Here is a 20,680-nt window from a genome sequence, read left to right on the forward strand (position 1 = left end):
TTTATGGTTTTAGATACTTAGTTTAGATTTAACCAAACTGCTTCTACAGAACATGATCTCCCTGGGCTGTGATATCTAAAGCCCCCCTAAGATTGATTTTAAGTTAAATGTGTTGAATTATCTCACCCTACTTCTGAGCCTAGCAGAGCTTGCTTTGTTGGAAGGCTCTGTAGAGAGGCGAAGCATGGATATATACAGAGAATAAATCATTCTTGTCTTAATGAGCAAGTGCCTGTCTGGTCTATTTACATCCCAGGATGGTGGGAAGGGATGCATTGGTGGGGCTTTCAACTCAAGCCTCAGGCCACACTCTAGCAGATAAGGATATCAAGAGCACATGCAATATATTCTACAAAACCTTTTCCTCATTTGTAATCGATGGCGGTTGCAATCCTGAACATGCTTACTAGGAAGTAGGCAACATTAGAAGCATAGGAATCTTATACTGACTTAAATTCTGAGCCAACATGCGTACAATTGCACTGCAAGGCAGCAGTCCTATTCACCAAGGGTGGGGAACATTTTTCAGCCTGAAGGCCAAATTCCCTCATGGGCAACCTTCCAGGGCCCTTTGCAAGCCTGTGGTGGGCAAGATCAGAGTCAAAGCAGGCAGAGCAATGCCTGTGCTCTCGCCTTTGTAGGGTAAGCTACATTCTACCCAATATGAAAGTCAAAGATTTGGCATGCACACAAATTTCTCCATCCAAGCAAGCTAGAGGAATGATCACAGAATCATTCCAGCCAGACAAAAGCACATAAAGATGGCATGGGCCAGGTCCAGGGAAGGAAATGGTCTGGGGAAGGTGGGTGGCCAAGAAAGAATGTGGGAGAATCCTGAGGGCCAAACAGAGAGGCCTCAAGAGCCCTCCTAGGCCTGAGGTTCCCCGATCCTGTTCTCTACATGTACTTGGCACCAAGTCCCATTGATATCCCTGGGCCTTCTGGGTAGACATATATACTGTAGAATGGTGCTGCATGTCATTCATGTTCTAAATGCCAATTCATTTCAAAAATAAGAAAAGCTGAGGAAAGAAACAGGAGAACACAATAAATATGAGTTGGGTGGAGGAAGATCTGTGATTTTGCTTCGAGCAACCCAAGTTTGAAAATAAATCACGAGTATGAAAAAAGTAAACTAGGTTTGTATGACATTTTAACCATGCATTAGTTTGGGTGCCTTTGGCAATGAATGCAGCAAAAAAAATGCTTTAAATGGATAACTAATAAAATAGTAAAATGAGGAATGGAGAGGAGCTTACCACACTGAAAACATATATATCCTTTTCAGTAAGAGGTGGATGTTAAAAAGGTAACATCTCCCATAAGCTGCAGTCCTACACACACTTACACGGGAGCAAATCTTGTTGGACATTGGGCTTTACTTCTGAGTGGGCATGCAGGGTAGATCAGAGTGAAGTTCTTTATTGTGGGATCAATGTCCATGTCCCAGAAAAATGACATATTTCTGTACTTTGAACATTCTTGTGTACTTAGTGATTCTTCAGAGTGATTATTCTGCCCCTCAAGCATCCTTCTGGTCTGAAAATGCCACCCTCAACAGTGTTAATACAGTGGTACCTTGGGTTAAGTACTTAATTTGTTCCGGAGGTCCGTTCTTAACCTGAAACTGTTCTTAACCTGAAGCACCACTTTAGCTAATGGGGCCTCCCGCGGCCGCCACGCCGCTGGAGCACGATTTCTGTTCTCATCCTGAAGCAAAGTTCTTAACCTGAAGCACTATTTCTGGGTTAGTGGAGTCTGTAACCTGAAGCGTATATAACCTGAGGTACCACTGTATAGATGTTTAAAATCCTATTTTAAATGAACTGAGGAAAACATTTAAATTGGCCAGAAAATTAATTTATCCTTATGACTGATTTGTTGACCACCACATGGTCCATCAAAATCAGGGGGATTATATCAGAACATGGTCTTGTCACTTTTTCTATTTCATGCAGAGCATACTCTTCTGATTTAAGAATATTGTGGTTCTAGTAAATACTGGCACAAGATGTCAGGCAGCAGGATATCAATCCTACAGAATGCCAACATCATTACTTTACAGTGAGCGAAGGTCAGTGGGTGGCTGCTGGCTTCCACCTCCTTATATTTTAAAGAAAAGCTTCCTGCTCTGCTTCTGTTGCACTGAACTAACAAGTTAATCTTGGCTCTTAAGCTTTTGCATGCAGCTTCCACACATGGCTGGTTATATAATGGTGCAGCAGCACAGCATGTAGAGGAAAAGGAGGAGGAGGAGGAGGAGGAGGAGGAGGGAGGCAGTAGCAGAACCAAAGCAATTCGCACCATTTCACAAACACAAATTCAGCTTGGGAGTGTGGCAATTAAAATGAGTCCTCCTGAGTCAGTCACCTGCCTTGGATTGCTTGTTAGGACAACATGTCCAGATGGTCCGTAATATACGGAACAAACATGTTCTCAACCCAAAGACATTGGGGATTCCAAAAAGCTTCCAATGAAATCCCTCACCTGCAATGTTTACAGCCAGGGGGTTAAGTGACAGCTCCCCTTATGAGAGTCACGTATTGGGTGAATGGGCAGGACTAAATGGACAGTTCTTGCAGAAGCAGAAAAGCATTCCACCCCCCCCCTTGTCCCAAAGCCCTGTGTTGGGGCTGGTGCTATTTAATTTGTCCCAGGGACTGCAAAGCTGAAGGGAAGCACACTCTGGCCTCTACCACTGGCTGGAAGAAGGAGGATCACTGTTAGGTTCCTTCCTTTGCCTCCAGGGAATATCAAAATGGCAAGGGGGAGGCCAGCCTGCCCCCCCTCTATCCAGCTCAAGAAGCCCACTTCCCTCCTCCTTGTAACCAAGACCTAGCACCTGCCACTACCTTTTCTTCTTCCCTCCCAATTCCATTTCCTTTTGTGCCATTTCTTTTCCTGAAGAGCAGGATGGCATTACTTTAAATAACGAAGTATTTTGTGTAAAAATGGACTGCAGTCAGGATGAAAATGGTATGGCTCGTAGGGTCCCAGGTTTGCTGATTATATGGAAATAGGTTGGTGAAAACCCAAGCAGAGAGTGAAGAATTGCAACAGGATTTCTCCACTGGCTGACTAGGCAACAAGACGGCTAGTTAGGTCCAGTGTAACTTCAATGTAAAACTATGCAAATTGGGGAATATACAACATATAAATTGATGGTGTCTGAACTGTGACTAACCGGGTCAACCATATTGTGGTCACAGTGGAGATCTCAATGAAAATGTGAACTCAGTGTGCAGTGAATGTGACAAAGGCAAAATTGGTGCTCGGTAATCAGAAAAAAGGGGTGGAAAAATGCCATTATGCTTTTTACATCTCTAATTTCCTCATCTTAGTAAATATGGTAGAACTGGAAAAGATGCAGAAATGGGGCAGCCAACATGCTCAGATTGGAGGAGGATAAAGCATTGGAGACTCTCTAATGTAGTAAAAAAGACAACTAAAGATATTTCTTAAATGATGATGTGTAGAAAGTGGGTAGAGGGAGGGGAAAAACACCTCCTTCTCTCATAACACTAGAATTCTGGATTATCTAATGAAACTGATGGACAAAAGAAATCATGTCTTCACGGAATGCATGCTTAACTTAATAGTCAATCAAACAGTGTGTGGTTTGCTGGCACAAGATGTGATGATGACTTCTGAGTTGGAGAAAAAGGGGATTTGACAAATTAATCGAAGGTAGGTTTATCAATACCTATCAATACCTACGATCCATGTAGGCATTTCCTGGTCAAGGAAGCTGAGGACTATAGAATAAAGACAGCACAACGCACCATAATTCAGCACCACAAGAAAATTTACAAAATAACACACACCCTTGAATAATATGCAAGACTACCAGCATAACACCTTTTCCAAGGCACTAAAGTAATATAATGAAACAACAGCATAGAATAATTATCTCCAGGCAATTTTGTAGCCCGAGAATGAGGAACCTGTCCCTCCTCAGATGGTCTTGGCCGTCAGTTCCCATCAGCCAACATGGCTAACAGTCAGGGATGATGGGAAATGTAGTCTAATGACACTGACAGAGCCACAGATTCAACTTTTCTGCTGCAGACAAAGACATCCAGGACAGATTGCACAATGAAATCCAGAAGGAAGTGTATAAATTTGAGCTGGTCCTCAGTGTCATCTTCAGAGTGATCTAGACAGAGCCTACTGTGGCAAGGGAACAGGGAGAAGCCAAAGGCAACTAGCAAGAGCTGTGCAGAGGTCCTGACATTGCTTCTCCTCTTTGATTGACTGGACATAGCAGAAGTTCCTGCAGAGCTACTACAATGTCAGTACAAGTCAATGAAAAGCTTTATAACACGGCAGCAAAATGACACTGGATGACAGCTGATGGAACTGATTTCCATTCTTTAGAAAGCTGTCGTGCAACGACCACTAGTAAATTAAAGTCGGGGGAGATCTCATGCCTTTATTAAGGGACCATTTCCACAGCTGTTCAGTTGCCCTGTTTGGTAGCGACTAAACAAGACTTTCTGCATCTTAATTGCCATCTGTCTAGCATATAAACTAAAAGGCTTTTTAAAAGCAGGTACCTTTTCTCTAGATAGTAAAACCTGAAAGCTAGGCTAGGTTTCCTCTCTGTCAGGCAAAAGCCCAAATTAGAGAACTATTCACAAAATATAGTGTAAAACACCTAGAGACAAATACTGCCCCCCCCAAATCTTTTCACTTAGGCTTTGACTGTTTTTTTTTGGCCAAGTTTCTGTCCAGTGACAACTTCAGCACAAAACAAAGTTACTACATGAGCCTTGAATAACAGTTTATATTCAGATATTGAAATACAACAAGATTAAAAGGAAAAAAATATTTTAAATGAGGTTTTTCTTGTTTTTAATGCTTGCTTATTACAACCTCTCCAACATAATCCTGCAAGAAAGAAGCTGGAATCTTCATTGTCCTCCACAGATGGCTGGAGACCAATGGATGATCACAAAATGTCCAGGTCTGGATTCAAATTAGATTACTGGGTCCTTTTACTCAGGGAAAAACTCCTTCCACAAATAGAAGAACAACTTTGGGTTCAGCATCCTCAACTGCAATGATCAAGGCATTGGCTTATTGGCCACAGCTACGAGATTGTGGCTCACCAGAAGACAGGACCCTAGACCAGAGGAGGTCACCTGGACCCCATCCTCATTTTTCTGGATTCTCCCATGCAGACTGGGAACACAAGGATCTGGCAGGAAATGCTCCAGAGCCCTCTTAGGGCCAATCAACACCATACATTTAAATCACATCCAAAGCATATTAATCCCCACAAAAGAACCCTTGGAGCTGGGAATTGCAGCTCTGTGAGGGGGAAAGTTCCCAGGATTCTTTGGGGAATGTCATACATGTGTGCTGGAGATGCATGGCATGGATCTGGCCTCAGCTACCTCCATAGAGGATGGGGAAGGGGAGCAACCTCTTATTTCTGACTGTGATGGTTCCCCTTCAGCCAAGCTCTGCCCAGCCAAGGTGCTCACAGGGACACACAATTATATCATAGCAATGGATCTTTCCCCCAAGCAGCTAGGTCAGAGAGAAGTCAAGGAGCCTATAGAAATCTTTCCCCAGAGCTGCTATTAGTGCTGTTTGGGAGAAAGCATATTGGCATGCTTAGGGTATTGGTGGAGTAGAGGTCATGTCTGGAAAAGGGCAGTGAAGGAAAAGGTGACAGCCTCTCCCAGAGCACCATCTGCTTGATCTTCAAAGCAGCCCTTCTGAGGGCAGTTCATAAGCAACATAAGAACCACAGGAGATCCTAACCAGTTATATCCTCTGTCAGATGTGTTTTGGCCCTTAAATTTCAATGAGCTGAAAGGGCCCTTAATAGGGTTAAATCTAGGAAGAACCACATACCAAGGGTTGATACACAGTTCTGTTTCACAAGCAGCTTTAGGGCAGTAGATGTAAATACGTAAGGTGGGAATGTGACAACAGCAAGTGTGTATCATGCAAGTCTAAGCCATAATTGGCGGCTGCTTCCTGTGACACGGATCTGCAGCGGCAAACCCAGGTATGCTTCTATGTAATGTGTGAAATGGCCCTCATAATTTCCCTTTTTCTTATGCGACTGAAAAAATTCTCCTCCTCATGGGGAGTGGGGGGGACGGGACCAGAAGGTGTCCTGCAATGCTGCAGCAGAAGCCTGAGCTGGATAAATGAATGGAGGGATCCTCTGATTAAATACTGCAGAACACAGTTGATTACACCATTGAATTAGCAGCTCGTTTTCTTGTCATTTCGTTTTTCCTTCCAGCCTTCGGCTTTTTTCTTTCAATCTATACATCATTGTTTCTGTAGGAAGAAACTTATGGGAAATTCAGCAGGAAAGAAGGCACTCAGCATCTATGGGTGAGGGGGAAAGGCATTCTCTGTTCTGAGCATCTGCAGGCTGTTTTTTCTCTTAGGACCAGATTTGGATGTCCTCATTCACCTACTTCCACTTTTGTTCTGGAAGGACCTGTCATTGGTACTTGCTTTTTCCCAAACCCATTGCAAGGCCTCTCCATCTGCTCTGCTGAAACACTAGCTCCACCAGGCTCCTTCCTCAGTTATCATCTGCTACAGGCATAGGCAAACTCTGGCCCTCCAGATGTTTGGGACTACAATTCCCACCATCCCTAGCTAACAGGACCAGTGGTCAGGGATGATGGGAATTGTAGTCCCAAACATCTGGAGAGCTGGAGTTTGCCTATGCCTGATCTACTGCATCCATTCCATATAGGAGAGGGGCAGAGATGAAATTGTATGGCATGTCTGTCAGCTCTGTCAAAATACTAGCAACTTTTGGTTTCTCTCCACCTTGAAATATTTCCATTCCAGTTGATCATTGCAATATAGTGCCAGAGTTTTGGTTTTTTTCCTCCTCCCTCCCAATCCATTTCCCTTTTGTGTTGGGTATTTTTAGATTGTGTGCCTGAGGGCTGTCTTGACATTTGTAAGTGGCCTGATGCCCCCTCCTCCTTTCTTTGCCTGAATTGCATAATGAAAATGCATTAGATAAGTAAGAAATAAATTTCCATCCCAGTAAAAGCTATGCTGATTTGCTGGCTGTGGCACAGCCTCCCACCTATTTTGTGAGAATTTTGTAGGAAAGTACCCTACTCTTGTCTCCCACAATTTTGTGGTGAGACAAGAGGATGGTATTTTCTCCCTGAGGTGGTAATTTCTCTCCCACTTAGCCCCTTCACTACAGAGCAGTCTTTTGCAATAACACCTAACAATCCCTGCGTGCAAGACACAGCTTCTTGCTCCCCTAGAAACTTATTTTCTCCTGTCATCACAGTAGGCAGATTCAGGCCACAGCAACAGTAACATATGGGCTATGTAATGTCACAGAAGCTCATATAGCTTTGGTCAGAGCATATCCCCCCCCCCCCGGCATTTCACAGGAGATAATAAGAGATGGTAGAAACTGTCTATAAACTGTCCAGAAAGTTGCTACAGGGGCCACCACTTGCCTGCTCTTCTTACCACTCACCAATCGTAATAAATTGGTTTCTTATTCTTATTTTACTTATACTTCTCCTTTGAGCATTTCCATGGTGGCTAACAACAGAACCTTATTATTATTATTATTATTATTATTATTATTATTTTATTATATTTTCAAAAATAAATATACACGCAAACAATAAAACAATAAAAGCTAATTAAAGATGTATAACATAAGCAATTGATAATAAAAACCAAAATTAAAGCACCTTCTATCAAATGCTTGTGATACTAAAATTGTTCAAAGCAAAGCTTACTTTATTATTATTACTTTCAATAGGAAGTAACATTTACCTCTCATTTCAGATGGCTAACATTCAAAACATGGAAATAATTCCTGGGTAGGTGTGATGTTTTAATGGTGCACTCTGCCATCTGACCCTGACACAGACATGATTAATATACTTAGCTGAAACAGAGTATAATTTTCATCTAGTTCTCATCTGGCCAAGCATCCGATGTGAGGGCATTGTTAAGAGTTGTAAACGAGAGGAAATCTATTTTTCAGACATAATTTTAATTGTTTTGTCTTTGGAGTGATTTGTCTCCAGAAACGAATCCAAATTTCTCACTGAATGAACAGTGTAAAAATATTTCGTTTTGACAAGAGAATTGAACATCTGTAGGAGGGCAAAATATGATTCCTATCTTGGCAAGTTAAAATGCTGGACTTATCAAAAACATTCTTTTTTTAAAAAAAGTATCAGTGAATTCATTTAGTTTGGAGGTTGGATGACTATAGCAATTTCTTTCCTCTCTTCTTCCATTTCAATAGCATTTAAATTGTATTTGAATAATTTTATCATTAGACTATTAGCTTATGTAACAATAAACACTCACACATATGCTGAACAGTTTTGTTATCAATGCTTATGATGGCTCTTTTTCATTCTCGTTTTTCAAGCTTCTATGGAGAGGGAGGCCATGGGAACCAATATCTTCTAGACCAATATTTTTAGCTGCTGTGTCTTATCTCTTTCCCACCCACCCCTTTCATACACAAGAAGACACGCTGTTCAGTACCAAATAATTAGGCTTACAGACAGCAGTTTCATGTTCCCAGTACCTTTGAGGTGCAAACTGTTAGCTTTCTATAAAGGAAGTAACAAACTGTGCTAGCAATATCAATTTCAAACTTGGGGCAGCCCAGTCCTGTTGGTTGGCAGGTATAGGTCCATATGTTGGACTGGATTGGGGAGAGATTTAGGCCCCAGAATCTGCCTAAGCGGCTATTTTCTGTTGGTTCTTTATTTCTTACAGGGAACAACCTAGTTTATGTGGAGGCACAGCAGAGATTTAATACTCATGACAGTGTTAGAACATGAATCCTTAACCCCTCACCCCCCACAACTAAGTTTTGGCCAATTTTCCCTTCCAAAGCAATGTATGGATCTGGTGTGGTTAAATGCTTTGCTGACCTCTGCTCCTTCCCTTGTTATACCCAGTGCTTCCTCCCCCCCTAAAATATATATATATATGTTTAGGGATATTCTCATTTTCCTATTCATATTGAAATACTGCCCCTCAATGAGACCAAACTTAGATTCACAAAATGTTTAGGGGTATGCGTATCCCTGCGTCCCCCCAGAAAAAAAGCACTGGTTATACCAGCTATGCTAATGCAGAAATTTATATTGCTGTAAGGAACTGAATCTTAGATTTGCACAAGTGTGCTGGACAGCATGAACATACCTGGCCTTGGCAACTGCCTGGATGTGAGACTACCAGGGAACCATCTGCAAGCTACTCAGTCTTTTTGAGGAAGAGTGGGGCACAAATGGGAAAAAACCCCAGGAATCCTGACATTGCACTGCATTGAGGTATGTGCTGTTGTGTGTGATGTGAGCATTTCATCACCCCACCAACCCAGTTGATTGTGCTTGTTTCTGAGGATGATCAGGACTGTTGTGTGACATTGATTTTAGTCAAATCAAAACGTTGACTTGCATTCTTTGGTCTCGGCAGAGTGTGGGATGAAGAACTGACGGGGCATAAGCAACATCCCTCCGGGCTCCATCATTCTGCTATTGCATAAGGTGTCACAGAAAAACCAGAGTTCATTGGGAAAAGCTGGTCAGCAGTCACAGATAGACAAGCACTTGCGGACAGTGAGAAGATGCATAATTCTTCCTTATGATTCTGCTGCCCAAATGCATTTTAAATCCCGTTTCCTCCTATCACCTTAATCCTCACCATTTCCTTCAAATTCCATGACCTGAAAATATATATATTTTGTTGTCAGCATTATGTGTAACTAGTATACATGCTATAATCTGGTCATAGAATCTGGAGTTTCTACTTGCAATATTCTACAGAATTCATTATTTTCTACAGATTTCAGAGAAACAAAGACATGTGTAGTCTCTAGCTGATTCCCCCCCATCTCTTTCTTTGCCTCTTTGATTAATTTCACTAAGTTACAGGGTGAGATAACTTAATGACCTATAAAAATAAGACATTTGATTACAAATACATATTTTAAATTTTTCTCCAGGTATATAAATCTTCAGTTCCCCCCCTCCACAAAAATGTGAATTTACTGCTTGTTGTCTGTTGAAGACTACGTAAAGTACTAAAAGACAGTGTGTTTGTGAAATGTAAAAAACAAACAAAACACGCACATGCATTTGCACAGGGAACAGAATCAAAATGACTCATCGAAAGATTTCTTTCCTAAATGAACACTATTATTTTCTTGTTTTCCTTTCTGTTCTTGATTGTCTTGTATGTCTAACAATAGAGAGAAATAATGGTAGCAAGAAACAGAAATAGAACCAGCAATGTCAATGTGAAATGATACTTATTTACACGGCTGTATTTTAGGGAGGCTTTCAAATAGTATGCAGAACAGACTACGCAATAGAGCTTCAGAAGCACACGAAGAGCATTTATTGCCTACCATCTCCTGCTTCTTGTAACCACTTGAGAGCAGTCACCAACCAAACAGTTTTGTTGAGTGACCCAGGGCAGAGTTACTTGGGAGTTACTCCAAATTCAGTGTATGAAGGGTTATGGCTGTAATCTTTGATCCAATTGCATATGTCATTTGACAATTGTTTGACATTCAATGTTTAATCAGTGCCAGAAGGCCCTTTAGTTTATCTGTAAGATGCCAAGTCTGGAGTAGGTGTGACCATAGATTTCTGTGGTGCTGGAATGAGATTGCTCTGCAGATTATAGCTGAAATCCCCAGACATGCCCGCCATTCCACCCACCTTCTCCATTTGTATAAAATACTATTGCAGCTTTTGCCAATCTATTGCCCTCCAGATTTGCGGGACTACAACTCCCATCAGCCCCAGTCTGGAGCAGAGGTGGATTAAGGAGAGTTTGACCGGTTTGGTCACCCTGGGTAAGGAGCCTTGGGGGTGCTGCAGGGGACGTGGCAACTATGATTTAGAATAGGGCACAAGTGGCAGGGGGTGCTGCTGAAATTTGAGACCCCAAGGTCTGCCACTGTCTGGAGGACACCAACTTAGCAAGGGCTATTCCACTGAAATGATGGTTTCATTTTGAATATCTTCAGGGCATAATTCTGTACTGACAAATCCTTGAATGAGGGGGCTAAAGTATTTGACAGGGACACAGCAATGTTGGAGGAACATCTGATATGCAACTGCCATGACAGGTCATGCTGGTCAAATGGCTAAACAGGGTAGCATTGTGGGTGGCGCATGGGTGGCTGCACACAGCAGGAGCACATTTATGCTGCATCCTCTCTACCTCTTTGACTCATGGACAGTGCAGCTCCTCCCACTGATTTCAATGAGGTAAGATTTTTTTCTTTGAAAATATAGCTAACCCCACATCAGTGATGGCCCCACACATGTCACAGTGACAAAGCACAGGTTATGATGTAACTCAGAACCCAATCACACTACCATCAGTCTATAAACCCCACACAGGGAGACAATAACTGAGGTGATAGGATGCTGCGTCTGGGATTATCTCTCTCTGGCCCAATACTGAACATGCTTAAGGGTTCACAAAGGGAACTCTGGGGATGAGAAACTCTGGAGAAAGGGCACCTTGCCCACAAAGGGAGCACTCTGCGCAAAGCAGGATAGCCTCGTTAGATGCATGGTAACTTGAGCCTGTTGCTAACACATCTATGCCTAGATCTCTAAAAAGTACCTTGCTCTTGACTTCCTCCACGCACAAACACATAATACCAAATTCCACTCCAACAACTGATGTTCATGCTGATGATCTATTACATTTGTATACCACCCTTCGTCCAAATATCAGAGGGAAGTTCTGGGAATACCAGAACAGAGCACCCCATATGGCTAAGGAAGGGAAGGGGGAACACGGGCTGTCATGCCTAACTGCTACAGAAGTCTTCCATGTTTTACTCACTCCACCCTTATGTCACAGGCAAAATTGTGCAGGAGTCATTCGCTTTCTCTGGATGCGGGTGGCAGGTTGGGCTCCATTGCCAGCCCTGTCCCTTACCAGTGGGTACAGGATCCTGGAAACATTTATGTGTTTTTTTAAAAATTCTCCTTGTGTGTTTTCCCATCTTCCCTCTCAGGCTGAGCCTGCATTCTTGGTGCTATTAAGCCAATCTGCCAGCATAGCACCAATGTGTCTCTGATCTGTGTGTGAGCCTGGAAAAGATGAGCTATGATAGCCATCTTCAAAGATCTTAAGGGTTGTCACATGGAGGAGGGAGCATGCTTGTTTTCTCCTAGGACTCAAGGCAATGGCTTCAAGTTACAAGAAAGGAGATTCCGACTAAGCATTTGGAAAAACCAGTAAGAGCTCTTCAGCAGTGGAACAGACTCCCACGAGAGGTGGTGGACTCTCCTTCCTTGGAGGTTTTTAAGCAGAGGTTGGATGGCCATCTGTCATGTATGTTTTAGCTGAGATTCCTGCATTGCAGGGGGTTGGACTAGATGACCCTTGGGTCCCTTCCAACTCTAAGATTCTATGATTCTATTCCATTTTCACACTTGGGAAACCATACATAGGCTCTTTGCAAGCCTTAATTAGTGCTTCACACTTCATATATATATTTGTGATCCTTTTTCTTTAGGAATTCATCTATAGCACACTTTTGACGGTTCAAGATTGCTACCTGTGGGAGAGTGTAATATAAATGCTAGCAACTTTGATGTGAGGTATATTGGACATAGAGTTTCTGTCCCATCCCAGATGCAATGATTTAAGTCCCATCCCAGATGCAATGATCCAAGAGAATACATTAGAGTCCCTCCTAGCCCTGTAGATCTGTAATTTTAGCACCATCCAATTAGTGGCATTGCTATACAACTACCAAATAAAAGCAAAATGTAAGTTTTGCAGTTCTGGGCATTCATGAACTTAACTAAGTGGTACCCACATATCCTTTTCATCTTCCAGACTGGGGCAGAGCTGTGCTTTTTATGCAGACTGCGCTATGTCTGTACAGTGAATGCCGCAAAAACTATTTCTTCACTATTATCTTGGGCCCTGAAAAGTTCAAGAGATAAGCCAGCATGGGAAAAGCAACTCCATTTCTCTTCCTATCACTTTTTAAAATTGCTTGATTGTTTCCACTTTCCAGCTACTGGAGCTGCTCTTCATTCCCAAGAACTCTTCTGATGCTGCACCACTGCTAGGCACAAAGCAGATTAATCCCCCCCCCCCCAGCAAAAGGGACTTGCATGCTGTAATATGTACAATAAGCCTCTCTCTTCCCCCACTTCACACCTTTCACTAGAATGCTAACTTTTAAACTGACCAAAGAGAGTTGGGAAACTTTCAAGAAGCCACACCACGTTCATGGGGCTGAATCGAGTGGCTTTTCCATGTTGCCCTGTCCATGGTGCTGATGCATGGTTTATGCATTCTATGCTTAAGAGAGGGCAACTTGATCTCGCTGCAAGACATCATCCCAAAGCCACAAACTTTCTCTACTAAATCAGTGGCGGCAAACCTTTCATTATCCCACCCCGCCCCCCACTTACAACTGGGAAAGATACCCCCCCCACCCCACATGTTCTATGGAATTGAAGTTAATATTCCCTGGGTCGCCATGGTGATAGTGAGCTCTGTTCCTTCGAGCAAGACAAATTAGGCATCACCTCATTAGCCTAAAGACTTCTTTCGCTTGCTGCTTTGCACATCACAGAACTCTCTTGCTCCTCAAAAGATTCAGGAGAGAAATGGGTGCCACTGCATGACTGTGTGACATTGCGTCACAGTGCCACAGATGCCTTGTTCTTTTAATGACACCCCCCACTCTATTGTAACCATTGCTCTGCTACGATGCAAATTCAGGGTGCCATCCAGCGCCAGTGAAATCAGGCAGAATCCTGCCACGGGTTTCAGCTGGCACTCTCAGCCCTGCCTTTTCCCGTTCAAGCTTCGTGGGAATATTCTCTCTTTATATCCTGGATATTGCCATGCAGGTCTTTATTTGGAGCATTCTGCTGTTTCCCACACCAGCCTCCCAGAGCTTGAAATGTGGGATTAAGTACCCTGCTCAGTTACATAATTAGATCATGGTTTGTCTCCCTATCCTCAAACTAGCAATCATTTGTTCTTAGTAAACAAACAAATAGGTCCAAATAGGTTCTCCAGATGTGGTTATTCTTAAAAATCCACCACAGCCTCGTAACTTGTCTGATTTCAGCCAAGAGGTCTTTGCCAGGGAAGGGAGAAAAGAGCCACAACTTTCAAGGATCTCGGGGCTGGGTGACTTTTACTATCCAATTATTGCTCCCCTCCCGATGCACATCTGGCTACATGGACAGAAACCAAGCCAACGAAGATACCCGCCCCTTCCCTCTCTTTCTGGTAAACAGGATCGGAGAACAATTGATTCCTTCAACAACACAACACACACACGCCTTCCCCACAGCCTTCTCCACCAACATATCCGGAGTTCCGACCCAAAGGGAGAGAGAAACAGATCTGGAAGAAGTGGCCGGCTGCGTTTCAAGCCTCCCTCCACCACCTCGCCAAGCCTTTCCAGGTTTTCACCGGCGAACCAAGAAGAGGATGCGAAACGGACCGTCCCTTTGCCGCCATGCCGTTGGCATCTCCGTCTCCAAAAAAGCACAACTTTGGGACGGGATCTGCTGGGGTGGGCGAGGGCGGAGGGGGAAGGAGCGAGGTCTGGATACCTCCTGGGCTTCGCGCACGGCGAGAAGGAAGAAAGCTGCATTGCCCTACCTGTTCGGCGCACGGCTTCGCTCACTCGATCATGATTCCTCCCTCCGAGATCGAGCAGGGTGGGCGCGGGTGGGTGGCTTTTTGGGGGCGGCTGGTCGCTCACTGGAGGATGGAATGTCGATTTCGAGCCAATGCCCGTCTCCAAGGAAAGGGCAGGCGAGGCGTCCCGCGTCTACAGCGGTCCCGCGCTGCTCTCCGCGGCGCCCATCCTGCGCGCTGCTCACCTGCCTCTGGATCCCTTTGGGTTTCCTCCACAAGCGCAGCCGGGCGAGAGGGCTGGAGTTGAGCGGGCGCCCGCTGGTCGCCCAGGCAGAGTTCAGCGGGATGGCGAAGGCATCGGATAGGCACCACGAGGGAAGGTGGGGAGGAGGCGGAAGAAGAAGAAGATCGGAGGGGAGCAAGAACAATAAAGCGCTGGCAGCGAGCAAAGTAATGGAGCGCTCAGGGACACGTCACGAAAGCCCGCAGCTTCAATGAATTCCGCTCGATCCCAGCCTGGGTTTCCAGTCGCGGGAACAAAACAAGAGCAGATAAAACTTCGCGCAGTGCCATCTAGCGCCGAACCGACAAAGTACAAGCTAGGGCAGGTTCTCCCCACGACCACTTTTTTTTTTTTTTAAGAGGGGAGATTGTTTCCTTTTCAGCTTGGAAGAGACTAAATGGAAACTTTACTGCGTGTGCAACCAACCCGCTCCGTTTCCTGGGAACAGGTTTTTATTTTTCCTGAGCTGAGGCAAAGGAGGACAGAAGCTAGATTCTTTGAAGTAGGAGGGGGACATGTGGAATTCAGTGTTTCCTTCCTTCCTTCCTTCCTTCCTTCCTTCCTTCCTTCCTCTCTCTCTTTCTAAAAAAGGCTGTGTGGATTATCCCTTTTGGCGAAGAAAATAGGACCATTTTTGGCAAGGATAAAGAAATTGAGAGACATTAAGCACGTTGGCTGTGGCGAGTTGCACGCTGTGGTAGGATTTTGAAGCTTTGCTTGACAAGGTCCTCACTGAATAACGACAAGCAAGAATTTAGAGAAAGCTTCTGTCTATAAATGGGAGAAGATAGTAATGAGACCTTTGTAGGGCAAAGTGGTGTAGATTTAAAACATGATACAGGAACATAGGAAGCTGCCTTATACTGAGTCAAACTATCAGCCCTTCTGGCTCAGTTTTGTCTCGCTGGCTGGCAGCAGCTCTCCAGAGTTTCAGGCAGCGGAGATCTCCCTCAAGATGCTGGGTGTTGAACCTGTGGCCTTTGGCATGCAAGACATGTGCTCCACCCCCTGGGCCATGGCCCTTTCCCTAATGATATTGGCTGTTGGGATTATAATCTGGGTGGTACAGATGAAGATAGAGCCCCCCCATGTTTAGTGACCTTGGCAGGAACTTAGCAGATGTGGAGTGGAAGCCCACGACATGTATTTCCCTCTGGGCAAATTAATATGGTGGTGGGTCTCACTAGTGCAGCACTTTGCAGTAGGCCTAACTACGCAGCAAGCATTTTTTTTAAAAAGATGAAATGTTTAGGGCAAGGGGCAGCAGATCTGTGGGCTAGTGCAAAAGACCTGGGGCTCAGCCTACCCCCAAGCCACCCCCTCATAATGTCCCTGGTGACAGTGCATCTCTGATCACCAGATACTGGGTGGGGACAAGCAACAAGCAAGACTGGTGAGCTCCATCATGCTCATCAGCTTCCAAAGGGTGGCTGTCTGAGCTTGGTTGAAGAGAGGCAAGCCCAGTGGTGGCTCATGCTTATTGAGACTAGTAGGGCTGGTCCTTCACAATTTTCAGCAAGGCAATTCTTGATGGTATGTCAACTGCTTCAGCCAAAGCTGTTGATCTACAGGGGTCAATGGATGACCATTGCAGGCTGGCATCTTGCTCTTAATGTGGAGGCATCTCTCTCTCTCTCTCTCTCTCTCTCTCTCTCTCTCTCTCTCTCTGTGTGTGTGTGTGTGTTTGCATGCTTGACCACTGCCAGTCTTGCTCTTTCATATTCCTGTTTATTGTTCTCCATTGCTTAAACAAGACCAAAATAGCCTTCTGTGAAAACTGAACATTTCTAATACTGGCAAATTCTAGATGGGAAACTGCCCTGTGATCCCATGGAATTAACTCCAAGCTTCCTGAAGGTGGTGTGTAGTATATTTGCAGCTGACAAATACCACTGTCTTGGTCTGCACTTTATTAGTGGGAAAATGGGGAAGAATGGCACCCTATTTGAGTAACTTGGCCTAAGTCTAGTATTTATGTGAATGAATCTGTACAGTGAACCCTGGATTTGATCTATGTTATAGTCCATGTGGGGTGTTTCTGGGCCTTCAATACATCCAGCATGTAGCACTGGCATGCAGCTCAGGAACAACAGATCTGCAATTTATAAACAGAATTTTTTTTAAAAAAGAAGACACTTGGGAAAGTGCTGTCTACAGGCTTCTGATGCTTTTCTCTGGTTTTAGTAATATAGTGAAGCAGAGTTTCTGTTAGTCAGGAGGTCAGGGTACATGTTGGTTTATATGACCACAGTCCCTAGCTAAAATATTTGACATTGAAAGGATGGTTAAAATGAGTGTTTGGAAAATGCATCTCAGTTGCATCTCAGTAATATGAACAGCCAATTCACATGACTCATCTGGCATGTTCAAACCATAAATGTGAATCCAGTGAATTTGTTGCACACACACACACACACACACACACACACACACACTGTTTGCCGCAACTTACATTTGTTGCACCATTGGCTGCCGTACTCACAAAAGTGTGCTGCAAAGTGGCTCACACCTTTACTTCACCATGCACTGAACTCTGTACGGATCCACCTTCCCACATTTTCATGCAGCAACTGTTTGGCTGAGTGTGCTGGCTCTGAGATTTGTGCATTCAAAGGGGAGATTTTCAACAGCAAATCTGGACCTTTTAATAGGAAAACACGAACATAATCCAACCAAAGATTGATATTCCACCAACGCTCCTTAGAGACTAGCTGAGATGCTCTATTACATGTTGAATTGCTCTTTCCGTGATAAATGAAGAGTGATCACTGCCTTTATTATCTTACAATATTGTATTAGCCTTGGGACTTGACCCACAAGTTCTTTATTTTTGCTCAGATGAAAAGCAGGGGATTTTGAACAGGATTCTTCTCTGATTGCAAATAATGCTCGCGTTCCACTGCACTGAAAGAAAATGTGACAGGTTGGGTTTTTTTTAATGCTGCCATTCATCAGTACCTCTAATAGTGCCATGTTTAGTTCCCTGTTCAGAATTGACAAGGAATTAAAATGGCAAGCAACTTTTACATGATATTTAAAGGGCCCAATTCTGCTATTGTGGAGAATATTTCATGCCTTGTGGAGATGAGATACCATCTGTTTGGGAAATTTTCAGAGCATGCTGCGGACCCAGAACGGGAGGGGAACAAAGACAGCAGTGGGTGGAAGCTAGCTAAATAAGCTTTGTTATTTGAGTCACACCAGAGGGAAATTCCTCTTGTCCTTTCTTCAGCGTTTCTTTTCCAGTTGCTGTGGTATTTGGCAGCTAGACTTCCAAGGCCAAGAGGTTTTAAGTCAGGAATCCCATGGAGGTGCTGCTCAGAATGACTTATGTAGCAAACAATAAATTGCATTACAGCTTTTATTCTTTGAGACATTAATTAAGATATGTAATTATCACAAATCCTCAATTTTTAAACAGCTGCCAGGATCTACATTTAGGATTGCTGCACTTGGATATATGGAATAATAGGGGAGAGGGGAAACCCACTGGTTAACTAAAGGTTCTCTGTGTGTAAAAGGTTGTGGAGTTATTGCTGTAATTCAGCTACAAAAATCTACCTGGTGTCTAGAATAAATCTTTCTTTGTTTCCCCTCTCTCCTTTGTTAAATCCAGTACACAACTTTCCCCATATTTTCCCCGTATATTTACATATGAACGTCACCATGAAACATTCCTTTTATATTAGCCCTCTGCCCTTGTGTTGCTTTTCCCTGCATCCTGTCATCTCATTTTAAATGGCAGGTGTTTGGCTTAGATCTTGTGTTCAATAATGAATTTGAATTGGCAATATGTAAAGAGATGGTTGTGGGCTGTACTGTTCAATGGCTATCATCGTTCAACAGAAAACGCCAAATTGCTTTGATTTTACTGCCTCCATTTCCACCGCTTTCTGGATGCTTGGCTCATCTCTCCCATGAAAGGCAGCTGTAAATGTTGCCACTATGCTTTGCTCTGCCATGCGACTGCTTTGTGATATATGATAATCAGATCATGTTGTCTCCCTAATTTACAACCTCATTAACCTATATGGGGGAGAGGGAGTGAGCAAATAACCCTGTCGATCATAATTTGTAGCCAGAATGAATGATAAAAAATCTCATCTCGTCCAATTGTTACAAAGAGGATGTGAATGCCAAAAGAGTGTTCACATTTAGGCTGCATTGGTTCATTATTCTGTAGCTGGATTCCTAACTGCAGCCTCCCCCCTCCCTATAAACTATATTGAAGTCCACTAAGTCACAGACTATTCAGTACTAATTCTGCCTCTCCCTATCTAACTGTTTCTCTCTCAGCTTACCTGTTCTTACTGTAACTTCTCGGTTGAAATCCCCATTATGGCTCTCTCGGGCTTCACCATCATGATAGCAAAATATTGCCAACCATGATCAGGGGCAGTAGATCACTGAATTGGGGGGGGGGGGGGATACAAGGTGCCTTCATGCCATTATTGTCAGTGTCCTAGAGGCATCTGCTGGTTACTTGTTTGAAACGAAATCATAAACTGAGGGCAAGTTTAATGCTGCGTCCGAGTTCCAAACTCCAAAATCAATTCCCCTTCAATTAATTTACAGCAGACCATTCAAAGCCCATCTAGATGCTCCCAAATATTTTCCCCAACCCACCAACAAAGTTCTTTTCAATAAATTTTATCTAAAACATTCAGAGCCCACCAGATCTCCCATAGCTATCCACTTTCTGCTAGTTTAACCCTCACAACATTCAGGTTCCACTCAAACCCTCCCAATTCAATTTCCCATTTAGACCCCTAAAATCTATTCACCGTTAATTTATTGACTCCCAGACGTTCACCCCCCCAACTTCATTTCTTGTTCTGTGGTTCATCATGCACTGGCATATTAACAGTGGAGGCTCAAAGCTTTAGGTCCTGCCTGCCACATTGAAAAGAAGAATACAATTAAAATACAACAACTAATACTCACGGATGGTGGTGGTGATTTGCCCTCAATATGGCTGTTTGGTGCACTGCATGTCTTAATGGCAACTTCCCCAGCTTGGTGGTAAACTCTGTAAAACTCACTGCAATGTGCTTCCAAACAAACACGCAGACCATTGGACTGCCACCTACTTTTTTATTGTTATCAGATGCGTGTGAAACGACGGATAGTGCACACCTTATCGAAACAGCCTCTTTTTCTAACCACCAAGAGGTCTGAAATCAATAATAAAAGGAATTATAAGCAGTGTCTCAAATTAAGCAATTAGAAAGCAGTCAAAACAGATGATTATGCTTTTAAGCAGCTACCTTTCACCCTTCCACTAATCTGTTGCCACATAAAACTTGGAAACTTATTTCCCTTTCTTGGTGAGGCTCCAAGTATATAATAGATGGTGTAAGAAGATATGTTTTGAGTGTTTTATTTTAAAAAACCCAACTCTGATTCAAAAAGAAATAGCATGCACAATCTTATCTGAAACATTATGTAGGATAAGCTAATACTTACCCAGAAGGAATCCATCAGCTTGCATCCTGCTGTATTCTCTGTTATAGTGAGAGACTTCGCCAGAGCCCATAATGGCTTGACTAGTCACTATGGGCTAGTTATTATGTCACAGACCAGCATGCTAGATAATGCCTCCTTAGCTCAATATTACCACTCCTTAGTAAACTTAGAATTGGAGATCACGTGGGCTGAGCCAACAAAGTTGTTCCTTCCTGTGCCAATTATCTCCCTCCTGGAGTAAGGCATTCTAGTCTTGGTGGGCGGTGCTGGACAACCCTATAGTTGGTT

At 43.5% G+C, this 20,680-nt stretch overlaps 1 protein-coding gene across 2 annotated transcripts in view; it reads right to left on the reverse strand.

Annotated features, from left to right (window-relative positions):
• The window catches only part of KCNJ6 (potassium inwardly rectifying channel subfamily J member 6), a 103,306-nt gene extending 87,474 nt beyond the window's left edge, over positions 1-15,832 (reverse strand). For both annotated transcript variants that reach the window (XM_083438718.1, XM_083438717.1), the window contains exon 1: positions 14,665-15,832. The gene's annotated coding sequence lies outside the window, so the exon portion shown is untranslated. The remainder of the gene's footprint in view (positions 1-14,664) is intronic.
• Positions 15,833-20,680: the final 4,848 nt, after the last annotated feature.

Source organism: Podarcis tiliguerta, assembly GCF_965153285.1.
Source record: "Podarcis tiliguerta genome assembly, chromosome: 4".
Taxonomy (NCBI): Eukaryota; Metazoa; Chordata; class Lepidosauria; order Squamata; family Lacertidae; genus Podarcis; species Podarcis tiliguerta.